Below are 8,307 nucleotides of genomic sequence, written 5' to 3'. Positions count from 1 at the left end.
ATTAATTTAAATCTTTGCTCACCTGTGAGTTGCCAGAACACATAAAGATTCAGAGGACAAGTTTCCATACCATGGCAAAGCTACAAGTGGAGTTATCCTCTAGTCTCATCCAGCAACCCACCAAAACAACAAGAGCAACGAACAACGAAGCGTCAAACAAACAGACTTATGATCAGTTTTAAGGGATGTGATTATTTTTCTTGTGGACACCCAAAGGCAAATTTTGCACATTTAAATGTGCAATGTCTCTTCCTTGGCACGGCTTAAAAGCATGTCTCCTCAAACCAGCCTGACCATAATCGCAACGCAGATTACTCATCATAGTGGAGGTGCAGTCCAATGGCCTGAGTTTGAAGTCCAGCCCCACCATGAACAAGATTTCTGACCTTGGGCAAGTTATTCAGTAGCTTTGTCTCCTGGTTTTCTCGCTGGTAGCATTAGGATAACAATGTAACCTACCTTATAGGGCTGTAGGGAGGATTAAGTGACACACAAAGCTCTAAGCCCAGTGTGAGGTTTCACTATTTTTTTAAAATCTAAGAACGAACAAGAGAATAACATCAGAGAGGCTTTACTGTAACAAATTAATGACAGACTTCTAGAAATTCAGAATTTACTTTTGAAGTGAAATAGCTTTCCATAAATTTGCTATCTGGATGAAGACGATTTTACTTCTGTAAATGTTATATAATTAAAAACATTTAGAAACTAATAACTAATATCTATTGAGGGCTTAGCTTGTGTCAGACACTGTTCTAAATGCTTCACATCGTGTTATTTAAACCTCAGAGAAATGCCAGAAAGCAGCTACTGTTATCATTCTCGTTTTGTCAATGAAATTAACAGAGGCTTAGAGAGATGAAAGATCTGCCCAAGGTTACAGAACAGAGAGGTGACAGAACTAGGACAGGAACAAAGGCAGCCTCAGCACAGAGCCCTTACACCTGGCTACCACTCCCAACCTGTCTCCCGATTGTGATAAATCTTGATCTTACCTAGTTAGGTGAGCTTCCCTTGTTCCTGAGGACTCTCAGTGATGAAGAACTTCTGAAATTTTGCATGTGACAAAATGAAGAATGAGATATGACTGAAGTTAGAAACTAGAGAAATGAGAGACAGGAAGCCCATGGAAATGAAGAAACCCTGGACAGTGACACATGCCTAGGGACAAATAACCAGTTTGACTGAATCCTCCACATTTCCACAGAGTGTCTGTCACCGTTGGGAGGGTTCAGACACATTTTCAAAACAAGGTGTCAAAAGTGGAAGTATGTACTCAGGATCCTAAGACAAAATCAGAGTTAACAATATCTACCTTCTCAACACCAGAGTTCATTATGAGAGTTAACTGAAGCAATGTTTGTGAACCTACTGATGTCAACCATGTAATGTGCAGGAAAGTGATTGATTATAACTCTGTTGAGAAGTTGAGGCCAGCCTGACTCACTTTTGAGGCCAGAAAGGGTTTGGAACTAGCAGAGGAAACAAAATCCTTAGGCCAAAGGGATTCGACCTGCTGTTAACTTTGGCATAGAGACCTGAGGAGAATGAAGACATTTTAGCTCTAAGTGTTGCCAACACATTTTGGCTCCCTGTGCACTGATGCCGAATAGAAATATGGAGACAGAGATTTGGAGGATAAGAAATAGAGAGGCTTTTTATTATTTTCCTTGCCAGGCAAAGGGAAGACCCAGTAGGCTAGCACCTCAAGAACTGTGCCCCCCTTTCCTGCGGAATTACAGGGATTCTTATAGGGAAGTTCGAAGTCCGAAGTGAGTGATAAGCATCAAAATGGTGAACGTCTTGCATTCTTCTTCTTCTTGCATTATTTCAAAACAGTCACTGCTGGAGTCGGGCAACCTAGTAATTGGGTCCGGTAGTCTCTGGGTTAACGGTCTGCGACCTCCTTTCTGAAATGCAAACAGCTACAAGGGGTGATTTGCTACAAGAGGTTACAGGGGGAGCAAATACCAGGTGCAGAATGTAAATTGCCTAAATTACACAGGATTAGAGGTGACAGGTTAGCTTTGTGAAGGACAAATCTAACTACAGACACTACAGATTAGTAACAGTTAAAACTAGGATTGATTAACTCAGGCCAGTTTATGTTTCTTCTCTAGCCTGTTCACTGTTGCCTTTATTTTCCTTGTTCTCAGGAGAGGGAAAACTTCATTTCTATTTTTTGCTGCAACATAAGCTCCACCAGAAATACTGGATAATGAAGGCAGAAGTGCCCCCATTTTCTACTTCACTTTTTATGCCGGTAAAGCCCAAGCAGTAACTGAATCTCTTTCATCTCCCAGTGGGAAGAAGGGTCAGTTGCTACCCAGCATGAAGAAGTTTCAGTTCTATTAGTTTGGACTCATCCCCAAATCCTTTCAAAAACAAACATTCATATTTGTCCAAATCCTAAGATCGGTTCCACTTGAGCCAATTAAACAAATATGGAGAGAAAGGAAGAACTCAGCTTGCTGGAATAGGTGGAAAGCTTATGTACCAGTCCATACTCATTCAGTCTTTTTGGTGAAAGACAACCATGCTTTGCCCTGAATGACAATGGGCAAAGGTATGTGTCAATGGCAGAGGGGTGTGGACTTGCCTGGATCCACTCATGGGTGAGGACTTTAAAAACAATCCCTTCTAAGAAAATTTCAGTGGACTCTTTGGAGAGTTCTAGGAAGCACAATGTTAAGATTATTAATGTTGCTTTGTTGTCATGACTTTATGTGGAAATAGAATGACTATAGTTAAACTTCTCAGGGCTTTATGGATTGTAGACTAGCTTAAAACTCAGAAGAATTTCTACACCATTGCCTTCCCATATTCTTACTCAACTTTGAGGTTTATCTAAATAATCTGGAGAATTCTTTCTATCTGTTTTCTTGTACAGACACAAAGTTGTCTCAAATAAATGAAGCTAGTCTTTTCCAAATGCTTTCGTCATTCTTCTTATGTAACCTAGCTATTTGAATAAGTATTCAATATGTTGAAATGAATTAAAACAAAAGACATTGAAACTTCTTCCTTCACGATGTGAAATGTAAAATGATGACTCCTATTCTCTAGAGGGTCAAATTTTCCCTGCTTTTTTTTCTTTTTCATAAAACTAGATGATATTAGAACTGGAAAGGGATCTTGGGTAAAATGTAGATTAAGGGACAACCTTTCAGAAGGCCTGTGGCATTTCTGCTATCTTGACCCAAGGATCATATCACCAATTGTTAATGGTGGCTACCCAGTCCATTATCAAGATGGCTGAAAATAGACCGTTGAACATAGATCTTTGAACTTGGTGTCTTATTTATGAAAATGATTGTTATTTTCTTTCCGATGTTCTAATTCAAAATACATTTGCTATTACAATGTCTCATTTTTTTGTTTACTAGTTTGCTTCTTTCTCCCCAAAGACTGCTTTTCCTTAACACATGACTTTGTATCAAAAGGGGCATAATTTCCCCTTGAAAACAATGTAAAGTTAAAAAGATTAGGCTATAACCAACAAAATAGAAACTAAGGAGAATTTTGGAAAAGAAATAATTTAAAGTCTCACACCTTTGAGACAGATTTTGCCCTGAGTAAAATACCTTGCATGAACAGGAACATGGAACTTGTCACTTGCCCACTAGATAATTTATCTAATCCACTATGCATCCTAAAATTCCAACAGGACTCAAGAAAGCCATAAGTGGTATGTGTGTGTGTGTGTGTGTGTGTGTGTGTGTAAAATGATAGATTAGCACACTTTGGCTTTAGAAAAGGCACTTTAAATTACATTTAAAAATTTTGTTTACTCATAAAGCAAGGTTGGCAGTGTTTATGATATCTATAAGAAATGATGTTTGTTTTTCAGATTACCTACTAGAGTGGAACATGTTCTCTTCAGGGTTGGTGTCAATGAATCCCCATTTCAGCTCCACTTTATTACACCCGCCTTCAAACACAGTATGGCTATGACAAAGAGGCACAGAGAGAAATGACAAATACAAAGTTCTATCTGTCATAAATGACTGAAATATTAAGGTTTTTGAAAAGAGGCCGTAATAAGATAATCCAATGTACACCCATCACAATCCAAAAGGCTCAAAGGAAATATCACTTACATTTAAGGAGAAGTTAATACCAAAAGCCAAAAGTTCAGGAGGTTGTCTTTAAGGACATCCAGGTCCTGGAGGGGCAGGATCAGAACTTAATTGGTGGCAAAGATCAAAGCTTGTGAGAATGAAGAGGAAGGGTCATACAACTGAATAGAAGGAAATTTATACCCTCCATTCCTCCAGGTAGGTTTAACTGCTTAACTGCTTACTTAATGTGCAGAGTTTATGTATGGTATGCTCTACAGCTCATTTTGTATTTGAATTCCTGTAGGAGGTATATTCAAATGGAGATTTTCTTTTTAAACACACACAGAATGCTTACCGAAAATTCCAATTGAATCTAGTTTTAGATATATTAATAGTTTCATCAATTTATGTAAGTAAATAAATGATGATTAGAATATGTAAAAAGGTAACACTGGCTATTTTGATATATGCTCCTGTTTCTTTTCTGAATTTTTATTTGGTTAAATTACAGTAAAATCACCTCAAATCTCCCCAGCACTACTGAAAAATGGGTAGATGGCTTTTAATATCATAGTATCTGTGTTTCATCCTTTTCCTAATCACCATCAACATCAAAAATTTGCTGAGTAAATAAATGAATTAGTGGGTAAATCTAGGCATCCAGAGAATGTTGCTTAGTTACTGAGGAATATGATAAAGTTATTATTAGCAATAATAGTGAATTCTTAATTATTTATTGAGTATTTACTTCATGTCAGATGTTTTACTTTGAGACACTACCAGCTTGGCTGCAAATTCTACTAGGTCTCTTTCCTTTTAATTATGTTTCAAAGGACATTTTTCTTAACATCAATATATAGTAATTAATAGTAATTTAATATGAATATAGTAAATTTTATATGAGTTACATAATAAATTTTACAGTAAATTCATAGCAATGAGCAATCTTCTTTCGTACTAATCTGGAATAAATCCACTATTATTCATAAAGTGCATTGCACACGAATACAATAACAGATTATTACTCAATAATAATTTTTCTGCTGTTCAGTCTCCAAATTATCCTTAAACTTGGTAACTGCTATGGCACAATCTGATATCTTTCACACAATCTATATTCTCTCATTTTCTCTATATATTTAAAAAAAATCTTATAAATTCAGAATTATTCAAATTTTTCTACAAATAACCAGATTTCTTTGGGGATAATTACCTTTACTCTTTTCTCTATACCAGTGCTGTTCAATAGAAATGTAATGTGAACTACATATACAATTTAAAATTTCTTACAGCCACATTTTTTAAAGCATAAAGAACAGATGAAATCAAATTTTTATTTATAATTCATTTTATAAATAAAATTTAATTCTATTTTTATTTCTTTTAAACCAATAGATCCAAAATATTATCATTTTAACATGTAATCAATATTATTATTAATGAGAGATTTTCCATTCTTTTTTTTGCACTAAGTCTTTGAAATCTGAATATTATGTTACAGTGATAGCACATCTCCATTAGTATTAACCACATTTCAAGTGCTAAATAGCCACATCTGACTAATGGCATGTATTGGAGAGTGTAGCTGTGTGCTCTCAGTCTTATGCTGCTTTTTCTTTTTTGTTGTTGAAACGTTTCTTCAACCACATTCGTTATTGTTTCATATAGTACTCTTCCCAAATATATAACTTTGTGTCATAGATTGACCTGAATTGAATATCTGCCTATCAAACTTCCTACTATTTGAACCATCAAACGTACCTTCTCAAGTGCTTGACCTCTGCTCCCCAAATGAGCTCTGAGTTCTTACTGTCCAGCAAAAAGACATATGCACAAATATTTAGCTATAGTCCTTTGTCAAAAGCATGATATCCACCACTGTTCTTGAAGTCACTAAACCTGGAAGGATGGCTTGTTACACTGACTCTATCCAATAACAAACGCCAAACTATTATTTAAAAGGTTTTTTTTTTGATGATTTAACATTTCCTAATAGAGAAAATGTCACCAAAATAATTGTTATTTTTTAAAATCATTTACACGTTTGACAGCTTCCTGGATCTAACGCTTCTGAGAGTGTTGATTGAATAAAAAGCAACTGATACATATGTGTATAAGTAACATAGCAGCTTACTTGAGAGATTTTGCTTTGAGACCATGGGTATCAATACAAATTGTCCCCAAAAGAGCGCTGATTCCTCAATATTGAACTATTTGTTCATGGTTAGTTCAATAGCCATGTAATAGCCCAAGCTATCTTCATCACTAGCTGGACCACTGCAACCTTCCAACTAGATTCCCTACAACCACCTCATTCATTCTCCATATTGTACCTATTGTCATCATTTTAAATCACAGATCCGATTCTGTTTTAAGCACTTTTGAGATTAAAATTCTTTAATGGCTTAACATTCAAAATTCTGTGAGTGGCTAGGAAGGTGTAAAACTATGCTCTACCTCTTCAAACTCATCTCGTCCCATTTCCAACCTGGCTCCCTGTGCTTCCTTAGTTTCCGTTGGTAAACCTAGCTCCTTGCCACCTGAGCTAGTTCCCTGCCTGTAGTCCCATCTGGCAGATTTTACAGATCTCAGCCAAAATTTCATTTCCTCAAAGAATAATTCCCTGTCCACCTTGATGAGAGTGGACTTCTTATTGGTGGATTCATTACAATTATAATTAAAGATTTAATTATGTGAGTAAGCAGCTGTAGAATATCTGCCTTTTTCATTAGTCTGTAAGTTCCACTTGGGAAGGAACAGTGTCTACCTTATTACTCTTCATGTTCTGAATGCCTAGCTACTTCATAATAAATACTCACAACATTATAGCATAAAGAATAAGAGCTTGGTATCTAAAGTCAAGATTCCAGAGTTAGAGAACTGATATTTTGGGGCAAGTGGCCCAATATCTCCAAACTTCAATTCCTTAATCTATACAGTAGGGATAAGAATGGTACCATTTTATAAAGCTATTGTTAAGATTAAATAAGGTAATTCGTGTAAAGTGCTTACACTGTTATTTCCTTATGGAAGAAGGCTCAGTGTACTTGAATGATTGTGTAGGTGATGATTTTTGTTAAACCACATACTTCCTCTGTGTTTTATTCCCTTGCACAAACAAGTAGCATTTTTATACTAGAACTTCCTACGCATTTTATTAAAGGGAAAGAATGCACTATTTTGGCCAAAAAAATTGATACAGTTCTTTTAACAATTATAGTTTTAAATGTAAATTATAAAGACATGCTTTGGTTTATGCTTTGCAGCTTCCTGTAAGTTTCAGTTATATGACTCAGCATGTGTAAGTGCAATTTATTTCTAGGACACTGACAAGGTCAGGTGTTGGGATTGGCCAGTCTGACATGCCATAGTCACCGAAGAGGTGCTTCCCTGTGAAGCCTTTCGGTGCCCTGCCAGCCAGCATTCCCCTGTCAAGGCTCAGATCTTATTTAATACCCTCCCCCTCACTTCTACAGCCCCTTTAATTATGTATGCTAAGAAAATTTTGAGAAATGAGTCTTAGCCAAATATATATTAATTACATGTCTTAAAAGTATTCCAGTTTCCACAGGACCCAATCAAGTGTCTGGAGGACAAAGATGGCATTCCCAGCCATTCAACAACTATTTTTTGATCACAGCATTGGATAATATATTAGAGGTTATTTAACTGATTGTGTGAATAAATGGAGAATAATTGATTAACAAATACTAATATTCTGGCAATACTGCATTGTGAGAAGTAGTATAGCATCATGTTAATTAACAGCACTGGCCCTTATAGTGATACAGCTTTGGAGTCATTTCCCCCCCAAAAAAGTGGGTCTACCACTTCAGGAAGTTATTAACTTTTCAAAGATTCAGTCTCTTACGTGTAAAATGGAAGCCACATGGAGTTCATCTTCAGGACTATTATGAGAATCCAACAAGATAATGTATAGAAAGCACTTAGTATAATGCCTGGCAAATGTTAAGTGTTTCAAAATAATAGGTAGAGATGATTTCTATTTTTAATGTTATTCAGATAAATATATCAAAATCTCAAGAGGGCAAGAAAGTAGGACTTACGATTAAATATGACTTTGCATATGTCATTTAATGTCTTGGAATAATTAATTCCTATGTAAATTAAGTTTCTATTTTCCCGTATGGGAATTTGTTCATGAATAAAATTTTAAGCAGTTATCGTTATATAGCATTTTATGAAAAATATTTATTAACCTCTTTCTATGTAACTGGCATTATGT

The sequence above is a fragment of the Eschrichtius robustus genome, chromosome 7, assembly GCF_028021215.1.
Source record: "Eschrichtius robustus isolate mEscRob2 chromosome 7, mEscRob2.pri, whole genome shotgun sequence".
Taxonomy (NCBI): Eukaryota; Metazoa; Chordata; class Mammalia; order Artiodactyla; family Eschrichtiidae; genus Eschrichtius; species Eschrichtius robustus.
This window is presented reverse-complemented; position numbering follows the sequence as displayed.